This window comes from Hyla sarda, chromosome 1 (assembly GCF_029499605.1).
Source record: "Hyla sarda isolate aHylSar1 chromosome 1, aHylSar1.hap1, whole genome shotgun sequence".
NCBI lineage: Eukaryota > Metazoa > Chordata > Amphibia > Anura > Hylidae > Hyla > Hyla sarda.
Window position 1 is genome coordinate 366,204,734 of NC_079189.1, and position 13,545 is coordinate 366,218,278.

Genomic DNA, 13,545 nt, shown 5'->3' on the forward strand with positions numbered 1-13,545 from the left:
ATTTTTCAGTCTGTGTAGCTTTCAGTCTGTGTAGCTTTCAGTGAGGCTCTGTGCAGCTTTCAGTTTGTGCAGCTTTCTGTGAGTCTCTATGCGTTTTTCAGTCTGTGCAGCTTTCAGGGAGGCTCTGTGCAGCTTTCAGTCTGTGCAGCTTTCAGTGAGGCTCTGTGCAGCTTTTAGTCTGTGCAGCTTTCAGTGAGGCTCTATGCATGTTTCAGTTTGTGCAACTTTCAGGAAGGTCCTGTGCATCTTTCAGTGAGGCTATTTGCAGCTTTTAATGAGGCTCTGTGCAGCTGTCAGTGAGGCTCAGTGCAGAGAAGCACTTCCTTAGTTTGGTTTCCTGCTAGGCCGGGAGGAGACCAAACTCACTGCATTAATTGTGGCCGGGAACAGAACAGAACCACCTAGCGGACGTTTTTTAAAATTACATTTTAAACATATTTATGTTGATAATTTTAAAAGCATGTGAGTGGGAAAGTGTCTGCTAATTACACAAGGAACACTATATCAAAAGTTTTCTTTGGTGACAGGTATTCTTTAAAGGGGTACTCCGGTGGAAAACATTTTTCTTTTTTAAATCAACTGGTGCCAGAAAGTTATGCTACAGAGGAAATTCTTTTCATTTTGAAATTCTTTTATGTCTTGTCCACAGTGCTCTCTGCTGACACCTCTGTCAGGAACTGTCCAGAGCAGCATAAGTTTGCAATTGGGGTTTTTCTCCTGCTATGGACAGTTCCTCATACGGGCATCAGGTGTCAGCAGAGAGCACTGGGGACAAGACAAAAAAGAAATTTAAAAAGAAAAGAATTTCCTCTGTAGCATACAGCTGCTAAAAAGTACTGGGAGGGTAAAGATTTTTTAATATAAGTAATTTACAAATCTGTTTAACTTTCTGGCACCAGTTGATTTAAAAAGAAATATTTTCCACCAGAGTACTCCTTTAAGCAGTCACAAAGGTCAATCTCAGACAAAATCATTGCTTCATGTATCAATGTTCATTATATGAATAGTTTTTTACAGACTATACAAAAATTAGTTTTCAGCATTAAAGGGGTACTCAACTGTAAAAAAAAAATTATCAACTGGTGCCAGAAAGTTAAACAAATATGTAAATTATTTCTATGAAAAAATCTTAATCCTTCCAGTACTTATCAGCTGCTGTATGCTCCATAAGGAGTTCTTTTCTTTTTGAATTTCCTTTCTGTCTGACCACAAGTGCTCTCTGCTGACACCTCTGTCCATTTTCAGATCTGTCCAAAGTAGGAGAAAATCCCCATAGCAAACCTATCCTGCTCTGGACAGTTCCTTAAATGGACAGAGGTGTCAGCAGAGAACACTTGTGGTGTTACGCCTAGCGCTCCAGGTCCCCGCTCCTCCCCGGAGCGCTCACGGCGTCATTCTCCCTGCAGCGCCCCGGTCAGTCCCGCTGACCGGGAGCGCTGCACTGTCATGGCCGTCGGGGATGCGATTCGCACAGCGGGACGCATCCCAGGTCACTTACCCGTCCCGGTCCCCTGCTGTCATGTGCTGGCGCGCGCGGCTCCGCTCTCTAGGGCACGCGCGCGCCAGCTCTCTGAGACTTAAAGGGCCAGTGCACCAATGATTGGTGCCTGGCCCAATTAGCTTAATTGGCTTCCACCTGCTCCCTGGCTATATCTGATCTCCTCCCTTGCACTCCCTTGCCGGATCTTGTTGCCTTGTGCCAGTGAAAGCGTTTAGTGTGTCCAAAGCCTGTGTTACCTGAACTTCTGCTATCCATCCTGACTACGAACCTTGCCGCCTGCCCCCGACCTTCTGCTACGTCTGACCTTGCCTCTGCCTAGTCCTTCTGTCCCACGCCTTCTCAGCAGTCAGTGAGGTGAGCCGTTGCTAGTGGATACGACCTGGTTGCTACTGCCGCAGCAAGACCATCCCGCTTTGCGGCGGGCTCTGGTGAAAACCAGTAGCCTCTTAGAACTGGTCCACTAGCACGGTCCACGCCAATCCCTCGCTGACACAGCGGATCCACAACCCGTAAGCCGAATCGTGACAGTAGATCCGGCCATGGATCCCGCTGAGGTGCCGCTGCCAAGTCTCGCTGACCTTCCCACGGTGGTCGCTCAGCAATCGCAGCAGATTGCCCAACAAGGACAGCAGCTGTCGCAGTTGACCGCCATGTTACAGCAACTTCTGCCTCTGCTACAGCAGCAACCATCTCCTCCGCCAGCTCCTGCACCTCCTCCGCAGCGAGTGGCCGCTCCTAGCCTCCGCCTGTCCCTGCCGGACAAATTTGATGGGGACTCTAAACTCTGCCGTGGATTTTTGTCTCAGTGTTCCCTGCATATGGAGATGTTGTCGGACTTGTTTCCTACAGAACGGTCTAAGGTGGCGTTCGTAGTAAGCCTTCTTTCAGGAAAGGCCTTGTCTTGGGCCACACCGCTCTGGGACCGCAATGATCCTGCCACAGCCACAGTCCAGGCCTTCTTCGCTGAAGTCCGGAGTGTCTTCGAGGAGCCAGCCCGAGCTTCTTCTGCCGAGACTGCCCTGTTGAACCTGGTCCAGGGTAATTCTTCAGTGGGCGAGTACGCCATCCAATTTCGTACTCTTGCTTCCGAGTTATCATGGAATAACGAGGCTCTCTGCGCGACCTTTAAAAAAGGCCTATCCAGTTGCATCAAGGATGTGCTGGCCGCACGAGAGATTCCTGCCAACCTGCAAGAACTCATCCATTTGGCTACCCACATTGACATGCGTTTTTCTGAGCGACACCAAGAGCTCCGCCAGGAAAAAGACTTAGATCTCTGGGCACCTCTCCCACAGTATCCGTTGCAATCTACGCCTGGGCCTCCCGCCGAGGAGGCCATGCAAGTGGATAGGTCTCGCCTGACCCAGGAAGAGAGGAATCGCCGTAGGGAAGAAAATCTCTGTCTTTACTGTGCCAGTACCGAGCATTTCTTGGTGGATTGCCCTATCCGTCCTCCACGTCTGGGAAACGCACGCACGCACCCAGCTCACGTGGGTGTGGCGTCTCTTGGTTCCAAGTCTGCTTCTCCACGTCTCACGGTGCCCGTGCGGATTTCTCCTTCAGCCAACTCCTCCCTCTCAGCCGTGGCCTGCTTGGACTCTGGTGCCTCTGGGAATTTTATTTTGGAGTCGTTTGTGAATAAATTCAGCATCCCGGTGACCCGTCTCGTCAAGCCGCTCTACATTTCCGCGGTCAATGGAGTCAGACTGGATTGCACCGTGCGTTACCGCACAGAACCCCTCCTGATGTGTATTGGACCCCACCACGAAAGGATTGAACTCTTCGTTCTCCCCAACTGTACCTCTGAGGTCCTCCTCGGTCTGCCATGGCTCCGGCTTCATTCTCCCACCCTTGATTGGACCACCGGGGAGATCAAGAACTGGGACTCTGCCTGCCATAGGAAGTGCCTCTCCCCCCCTCCCAGTCCCGTCAGGCAAGCCTCTGTGCCTCCTCATGGCTCCCGTCCTTGTGTCACCCTGCCCCGTGCCAATCTTCCCCCTCTGCCCTCCCTCCCCATTCCAACTCCTGCTGTACTGCCTGCCGTTGAGGAAACCCTCCATTCTTTCCCGGTGTCCTCATCCCAGGGGAGGCAGTTTCCGGACAAAAAAAAGGGGAGAACTTAGGGGGGGGGGGGTACTGTTACGCCTAGCGCTCCGGGTCCCCGCTCCTCCCCGGAGCGCTCACGGCGTCATTCTCCCTGCAGCGCCCCGGTCAGTCCCGCTGACCGGGAGCGCTGCACTGTCATGGCCGTCGGGGATGCGATTCGCACAGCGGGACGCGCCCGCTCGCGAATCGCATCCCAGGTCACTTACCCGTCCCGGTCCCCTGCTGTCATGTGCTGGCGCGCGCGGCTCCGCTCTCTAGGGCGCGCGCGCGCCAGCTCTCTGAGACTTAAAGGGCCAGTGCACCAATGATTGGTGCCTGGCCCAATTAGCTTAATTGGCTTCCACCTGCTCCCTGGCTATATCTGATCTCCTCCCTTGCACTCCCTTGCCGGATCTTGTTGCCTTGTGCCAGTGAAAGCGTTTAGTGTGTCCAAAGCCTGTGTTACCTGAACTTCTGCTATCCATCCTGACTACGAACCTTGCCGCCTGCCCCCGACCTTCTGCTACGTCTGACCTTGCCTCTGCCTAGTCCTTCTGTCCCACGCCTTCTCAGCAGTCAGTGAGGTGAGCCGTTGCTAGTTGATACGACCTGGTTGCTACTGCCGCAGCAAGACCATCCCGCTTTGCGGCGGGCTCTGGTGAAAACCAGTAGCCTCTCTGAACCGGTCCACTAGCACGGTCCACGCCAATCCCTCGCTGACACAGCGGATCCACAACCCGTAAGCCGAATCGTGACATGTGGTCAGACAGAAAGTAAATTCAAAAATAAAAGAAGGGTTAAGAATTTTAAATAGATAAATCTGTTTAAATTTACAAATCTGTTTAACTGGCTCCGGAAAGTTAAACAGATTTGTAAATTACTTCTATTAAAAAATCTTAATCCTTCCAATAGTTATTAGCTCCTGAAGTTTTCTGTCTAACTGCTCAATGATGATGTCACGTCCCGGGAGCTGTGCATGATGGGAAAATCTGTGTAGCAAAGTTAAAGGAACGCCACTGCGGCCGTTGCGACACAGTCTGAGGTGTAATTGTAAGATAGTGACTGATGGCACAATCAGTGGCTTTATAACAGACAGACGCATTTTGGACCCTCTAGGTCCTTACTCGGTAGTCTTAGTAGCCACTGACTGTGCCATCATCTTCATTGTGTGCTTCCGCCACGAGGACGCACTTTTCAGCAATTCGCAGACATCAGGATTCATCCACCGCTGACTTCTCTGGCAAGAATACAATCCAAGCGGAGACCCCCAACTGCAGCTGGATTGGACAACAGCAAGACTACACAGGAGTACGGGTGAGAGGTACATAGTACCTATAACTATCTTTACTTTCAATTACACCCGAGACTGTGTCACAACAGCCACAGTGCCATTCCTTTCACTTTGCTCCGCAGGTCCGCGCAGTCAATACTCGGCATATACTTTCTACCACCCTTTGGATCATACCCGGGATTGTCTTCCAACGGCTGCAGTACCATTTTTTCAGCCTTCTTCTGCAGGTCCGTGCAGCGGGCGATCGGCACATACGTGCCACTAACATTTTCTTACAGCAATAACATCACACGGCTGTAACTGTTGCAATATTAGGAACTAATATTAACTATTGAATGAGCACAGGTTACATTATTACCAAGTGATTGTTGCATTCATATAGTGACCGACAGTCATGTGTGATATTTATTATTTTAACTACATATTGTATTATTGTATTTATTATATGTGACTAGTCTTATCTAGGAGCTACATGGCGCTAGGGCCCAGCGCTCTCCCTGATTTGCATTTGTTTAATCTTCATTATAAATAAAGTGTATTTTGTTGTTATTACGCTACAAGAGCATTGCACAATCCCTTTTCTAAGTGCACATTTGGGGATCACCTACTTCTCCTTTACCCAGTATATCCTTCTCTCTCTCTTCTATCAAGTGCTTTTATTCACCTTTTCCTTTATTTTATTTTCTCCCCTTTTTTGTCTCTTCTTTTCTTTTCCAATCTACCTTATAGTCTGAGCTCTTCTTTTTTTCTATTTCCTATCACCTATACACAAATCAACCACACATACACATTTACAGTTTAATTTTCACTTACACTTGTTTTTATTTACATACATCCATTTTTAGCGGTGATTGCATCCAGATTGTAGGTCTCTGATATGGTACTTCCCAATTTAATTTACAATTCTATACTCATTCACCATTTACTAAGCCACATCTATATACACAGTCATATGTCAGACCTTGCGAACCAGTCACCCTGCTTGTATATTTCTTCCAATTTTGCCCGGGTGTAGTGGAGATTGCACCCAGACTAGAATTCTCGGTCACAATACAGATAGAGTACAGTATAACCTTAAATGTACTGGCTAAAGAAGCGGTGCTACCAAATAGCTAAATAAAGTAATTTTTTGCAATAGGGTGCTTTTATAGTAAACTCTATGTGAAAGTATAGGTCCAGCTTTAGAAACCCCCTACAATCAGCTGTCATTGCCAGAAGAAGCTGTGGCTCTATTTATCAGCTATTTCAATGACTGGTCATTCATATCATGTACAGACCTGATAGGTTTTCCTGAATGAGAGCTGTTCTTCACTATTGGCCCTCGCTTCTAATAGTGGAAGGTTGCAAGGTGGTGGCTCCTACCTTTCATATATCCTGACAGTGTATATTATAGTGTTGAGCGGCATAGGCCATATTCGAATTCGCGATATTTCGCGAATATATGGACGAATATTCGTCATATATTCGCTAAATTCGCATATTCGTAATATTTGCGTTTTATATTCGCGCATGCAAAAATTAGCATATAAAATTTTTCGCATATGCGAAAATTCACCCGCCAGTCTCACACAGTAGTATTAGAGCCTTCTTTACACCACACAAGCTGGAAGCAGCGAGGGATGATCACTGTGATGTGTACTGTGAAAAAAAAAAGAATATTCGTAATTACGAATATATAGTGCTATATTCGCGAATTCCCAAATATGCGATATTCGCAAATAAAATTTGCATTGCGAATATTCGCGAGCAACACTATATATGAAGGGGATTATTATGGCGACCATAACAGCCCCATTAAGGTGAGAGAGAGGGGTTCTGTTTCTATTGTTAAAGTCACAGCAAGCATTTAGTACTGAATATATTATCTAGTTGTGCTAAGGCAGTATACTCAGCAGTATACTCTGATTATATTGTTCAACACCTGCCCAACCCATGACAGACATGTACGTCATGGGTCGGGTGAGCGGACTTGGTGCGTTGCCCGCGGATCGGGCTAACATCTGCTGGTAATGATGGACATGGGCGATAACTCAGATGTCCGTCATTTAACAGTAAAGATTTTTTAACTGTACAGATCACGGCATTTAAATGAAAATTAACTGAAATGCCGCTATTCTTTTGTGTCTAGTAATCCCATCGACCCCAAGTTTGGTATCACTGGAATTGTACTACCCCGTACAATAAAGCTTGCATGCCATTTTTAATGTACTGTGAAAAAAAATATTGCACCACAAAATTGCGCAATTCCATATTTTATTTTATACTATTTTATTTTGACATTACTAGGGGGCATGGTCGTGACATCACATCCTTGACTCAGAGGCAGCACCCGGAACAGAATGTTTGGTGCTGCACCGAGATCGCGGCAAGACTCCTGTGATCATACATCCTATCCTTTGGATAGGGGATAAGATGTATAAAGCCGGAATACCCCTTTAAGCAAATAGGTCCACATGATCTCCAGAGTGCGTACATGTTCCTTCTTCCCACTCCCCTACTAATTCTTTTAGTACCCCAGAAATGTAGATCAGAAGTGTTTTCATTGTGACAAAGCATGAAGTGTTTAGACACATATGAAAAGTTAGTAATCAAAGGACCAGCAGCTGGATGTAAATATTCCTGCAAATATTTTTTTAAGAACCTTTTAGTGCTCCCAACAGGTTAATCTGCATTCAGTACAAACAATTCTAATAACTACGAGGGTGGAAATGCTTTTACCATCAATGGTATCCTCAAAGACTGTACATTTCTTTTCAAACTTGCTCACTACACATCACGATCCTGCACATTTATGAAAACCTTTGGTGGACAACCAAACAAGGTTTTTTTCCCCCCACTAGCAATTATTCTAGGGACCAACAGACTGAATAAAGTAGGGACTCTCTGTGGAGAACTAAACCCTGTTCTTAATGATTTCAGATAAAATGGGAATGGTGGATAACAAAGGTAAGTATTATCTTACAAGCTGTCTTATTTGATTACATACCACACTCTATATGTGCTTACAAAAACAGACATATTAACAACATTTTTATTCAAAACCCATTCAGGATATCCACTCTGTCTTAGACTTGAGAAAACCACATTAGCTTCCCTCTGGTATGTTTTCAGAAAAGAGCTGTTCCTTTGAACTCATATTAGGTTCCCCACTGGGATTCCCTTAAAAGGGTACTCCACTGCCCCAGCCTCCGGAACATTTAGTTCAGAACGCTGGGTGCGGGGACGTGACGTCACGGCTACGCCCCCTCGTGACGTCACACCGCCTCAATGCAAGTCTATGGGAGGGGGCGTGACTGACGTCACGCCCTATCCCATAGACTTGCATTTAAGGGGGCGTGGTGTGACATCACGACCCCCGCAGCCTGTACCCAGCATTCGGAACTAAATGTTCTGGACACTGGGGCAGTGGAGTACCCCTTTAATAGTATTCGTAGGGTGACACGAGTTGGCTCTTAAAGTGCTATTGCCCAATATGGGTTTATGAAAGGGCATTACCTCTACTTTCCCATTATCAATATTAGCTATTAAAGGGATATTAATAAAAAAAATTCTGACACCATTGATGGGTAAATTTGAGATTACAATGATTGCTATTATTGCATTTAATAAAATCAGAAACCATGTTTTTTTTTTCAGATGACTAAACTATTATGACAGCATCCACATACTTCCCGTACCATAAAAGACTGTCCCTATAAATATTACAATCAGAAAAAATAAACAACTTCTCCAACCATTAATCAAACAAATTAGCAAGTGCTGGTGATGACTTGGCCCCATAGATGTTCCTGTGCGCTGTAAATAAAACACATTATCAAATAAAAAATAATAGTGTTTCAATACACAATCTGTAACTTCCAAAATAACTTACTTTAAATCCAAACTGTAATCAGAAAACCTATTCATAATATCAGCAATAGCAGAATGAGACAAATTATAAGGAATGGAAGAATAGAGCGATTCAACATGAAAAATATTCGCTCCATATGAATTGATCCATAGGGGATAAGAAAATGCTTAGTATCTTTGATATAACTGGAACATTTTAACACAAATGGTTGCAGAACTGAATCTAACCATACACACCCACATAATTAACACCCCCTCATCATAACCCTGTCATTATGACCCCGTCATCATCACCCTGTCATCTTCACCCTGTCATCATCACCCCCGTCATCATCACCCCCGTCATCATCACGCCCGTCATCATCACCGCCTTTCAAAGTGGTCTTCAACCTGTGGACCTCCAGATGTTGCAAAACTACAACTCCCAGCCATCGGCTGTCCGGGCATGCTGGAAGTTGTAGTTTTGAAACATCTGGAGGTCCGCAGATTAAGGACCACTGCCGGGGCTTCGTCATCATCCAGACCCTCTTTTAGTTTTCTACTCACCTCCCCTCGGTGGGAAGGATGGGTGAGCTGGTCCGGGCCATCTATGCTGTCCGGTGGGAAGGGTATAGTCGTTCCGGGCTGTCCACTTTCACCAGGAGGCCCTCTTCTCCGCTCAAGGCCCAGCCCCGGACAAGTGACATTGCCTTGACGACGACGCACAGGGACGTTCATGCACAGGTACGTCTGCTGGGCACGGACGTCCCTGTGCATCGTCGTCAAGGCAATGTCACTTGTCCGGGCCCAGAGCGGAGAAGAGGGCCTCCTGGTGAAAATGGACAGCCCGGAACGACTAACCCTCCCCACCGGACGGTCCCTGCAGCATAGATGACCCAGACCGGCTCACCCTTCCTTCCCACCGAGGGGAGGTGAGTAGAAAACTAAAAAGGGGGGGGGGGGTCTGGATGATGACGAAGGCCGCAGTGGTCTTTATCCTGCCGACCTCTAGATGTTTCAAAACTACAACTCCCAGCATGCCTGGACAGCCGATGGCTGTCCGGGCATGCTGGGAGTTGTAGCTTTGCAACATCTGGAGGTCCACAGGTTGAAGATCACTGAAAGGTATTGGCAGACGGAGAGTTCACTCGAGTATAAGCCAAGGGGGGCGTTTTCAGCACAATTTTTCGGCTTATACTCGAGTATATACGTTAGCTATCACGAATGTGTCCACATACATGTAGTCCAAATCTTTCTGTGAAATAATGGCCCTAGGGGGCATGTAGAAGTTGTGTTTCTCAAAACTACCAAATCATTCATAATAAGGTCCTGGAAGCGCCCAAAAACCTGTGGTCTCATCTAGACAGGGTAGAAATCCCAATCCCTATTTTTAGTTTTGAAGGAACGTTAGGTAGTCTTCCGCCAAGCTTGGATTTTTTTTATGGATTTGAAATGAATATTTTTATGTTTTATTTATCAGTGCTGGCTCTACATTTATGTCATAAGCTTTAACAATATTTGTGTTCCATATAGCCAGTTCATTCAGTACAATTAGATTGTAGGCAATTTTCATGCACAGAATCCTACTTTTTCTTCCGCAGGATGAATTTTCTTTTTTACACCTCATAATAAGCAAGAAATCCTCTGTACAGTTTTGTTACACTGAAACCCTACCATGTAATTCATCTTAAGCTAAACAGAAGCTTCATATAAGATAGGGAAACCTAATTATTTTGCAAGGCAGGATTATCTTACCTTAGGGCCTACAATCACTGCCTGCAAAACAATACATAGGGATCAAGGTGGTCAACCTTTATGCTGTCAGCAGCAAATTAAAGGTACAATATTCGCAGATGGCTTCTAAACAAGACTGTCTCAAACGTACAACATGAAAATGAGCTAAAACCACAGAGGCACAAGAGATAATATGCTATCTGCGGCTGCAAGAAATAATCACACAAAGTCTTTGCTATGTGTGACTGAAAATGACTTATTATGTATGGAAGCATTATTGACAAGAATACTAAGATTTCTTAGAAAATGGTCTTCTAGAGCAACAGTCCTTTGATGAAGGGAACAAAATAAACATAGGATATAAGAGAATTATAAAGCTAGCCTAACCGTACATGGGACTGATTTTCTGCAGCAGATAAAAGCATGTGAAAGAGAATTCCTAAAATCGAAATCAAAATGCTGCTGCTCTGATATGCTGAGGATTTACTGTATGCAAACCCGGCCACATTTTCAAGTAGCCTTAAAATATATTGGACTAGATCAGGGTTGGCATATCAACAATATTACTACTGGAACTAAAGGGTTAATGTAAGTGTCATAAAGTCATGTGGAGACTTAGAGGCCATCGATGCTATACTGGGTATTCTGGAAAAAAAGGATATGCCAAGAAGCTCTCAGACCACCTTTTCCAATTGGCTTTTCCTAGAGGTCAGCATTTCACTCAAACTAGGAGTCTTGGAATTTGACTAGGAATGTATGCCAAGCCAGAGATCTAGCCAAAAGGACTCTTGCATTGGTATTATTTCCCTCTGGAGGGAACTCTGCCTTTGCATACATTCCTAGTCAGTTTTCAAGGCTCCTCTTTGGAGTGAAACACTAATTTCTAGGGAAAGCCGCAGGAAAAAGATAGCATGAGAGCTGCTTCTCAGATCCTTTCTTCCCCATATATTACCAGTCAATATTATCTGGATGGTACTGGTTGGTACATTTCCAATGTAATATCCTGGTCTGGGCACAGCATTATAAGAAATACTTGACCAATTTACTTATACGTTTTCTGAGGTAAATGGTGACTGTTAGATCCAAAAGCTTTTTATCTGTTGTTACTGATAAAAATTAAAGACTTTTTGTAATATAGTTGATTAAACCATGTTGAATATTTAACCCCTTAAGGACTCAGGGTTTTTCCATTTTTGTTTTTACCTCCTCACCTTTTAAAAAATCCTATTTTGCACCTACAGACCCATATGATGGCTTGTTTGTTGTGCCACTAATTGTACTTTGTAATGACATCAGTCATTTTACCCAAAAAATCTACAATGAAAGCATTTTTGGGGGCTTTCGTTTCTACGCAGTGCACTTTTTGTTAAAATGACACCTTATCTTCATTCTGTAGGTCCATATGATTATAATCATTCACAACTTATATAGGTTGTATTTTGTTTTACTTCAGGTGAAATTATAGCAGTTTGCACAAAAATTTTTACATTTCAAAATGTCATCTTCTGACCTCTATAACTTTTTTTATTTTCCTGTATACAAGGTGGTATGCGGGCTAATTTTTTGCGCCATGATCTGAAGTTTTTATTGGTACCATTTTTTTTATAGGACTTTTTGAGGACTTTTTATAAATTTTTTTATGGTATACAAAGTGACCAAAAATGCACAATTTTGGACCTTGTGACGTCCCGCCCTGCCTCCTCAATGCAAGTCTCCCCTGTAACGCACATCATCAGCCACGTCACTCCATGCAGATGAAGAATGGGGGTGCTGCAGGAGAGATCGCAGCGACAAGACCCCGCGATCAGACATCGTATCCCCTATCCTTTCCATAAGGGATAAGATGTCTAGGGTCGGAATACCCCTTTAAGGCTAAATTGCTGATAGTAATTGTTGAATTCATGGCACAAGAACTTAGATGTAATACATTAAAATGACTATTTAAGAGGTGAATTTCTTCTATTTCCCTCGGACGGTGACACGTAGAGTAACAGTAGCAGTGTCTTTGGCCAGAATCAATTAAACGATTATGCATGCATTACATAAGAACTCATTTATGAATATATGCATGTAATTACTATGGAAATTTTAATTTAGCTTCATCCATAATTCTTTGATGTATGTGTTTAAAGTCTCATTGTAGGGTTTAGTGATATAAGGTCCTGTATTAAAAAAATTAAAGGAAAAACCCTTCTTACAAATTCAAATTACATAATTGGACAGATTTTAAGGAGTAAGGAAAAAACACAGGCTTTGTAAAATTTATAGCCTCTTAGCCTTTTGTTCCCTGAGTGATTACAGATTTGAATCTTTAATATGAGGGGGATTTTTTTGTATTTTTAAAATCATTTTATAAGGGAGTTGTATGAGCAATTATTCAATTGCTCATGCAGATTAGTGAAATGCTATAGTATTACACTAAACCGGCATTAGACCGACATTAGACCGGCACTCAATTGGTATAGCCTGCTTTAGGCACGCTGTAACAATAGACTGATCATGGCTAATACAAGGCCTAGTACAGGCTTTGGGGTGCCATGACAATGGACCAGCTTCCTGTGATCAGGCCCATCTGACTGCCGAACCACCAATAACTCGCACTGTCAGTGTTTAAATGCCTCTGTTAGCATTGACAGTGGCCTTTAAATAGATAAAATGATCAATCACTACATGCAGGATTTGATTTGAGGCAACTTGGAACCACTGGGTAAAGAGAACCCGAAAATGGGGTGTGGCCAGTGGAGAAAGTGGGCTTGGCCCTGACAATAGGGGCGTGCCCCCAACAGTTTCGAAAAATCCCAACATATTTACTAAGGTTTCCACTGAAAATGTGGTGGATTTGAGCTGAGGAAAACCAGACATATCAGAACAGTTGTAAAAAAAGCAAAATGTAGGGAAAAGTGCTAAATGTAGGGAAACCTTAGTAAATACCTTTGGAAAATACCTGTCGGAAATCAAAAACCACAAAGAAAAGTTCACTCTACTCTTAATAAATAAACCTCACTGTGTAGAGACAGCAAACAACAGCCATGCATAATTCTATTGAAAGGGCCACACAGCACATACAAAGGGCTATATCGCTCTGAAATGACAGGACCATAGAAAG

General features: G+C 44.3%; 1 protein-coding gene across 4 annotated transcripts in view; it reads right to left on the bottom strand.

The window, feature by feature from the left end:
- TRPM3 (transient receptor potential cation channel subfamily M member 3) overlaps nt 1–13,545 on the bottom strand; it is a 714,607-nt gene that overhangs the window by 650,879 nt on the left and 50,183 nt on the right. The gene's annotated exons all lie outside the window — the stretch shown is intronic.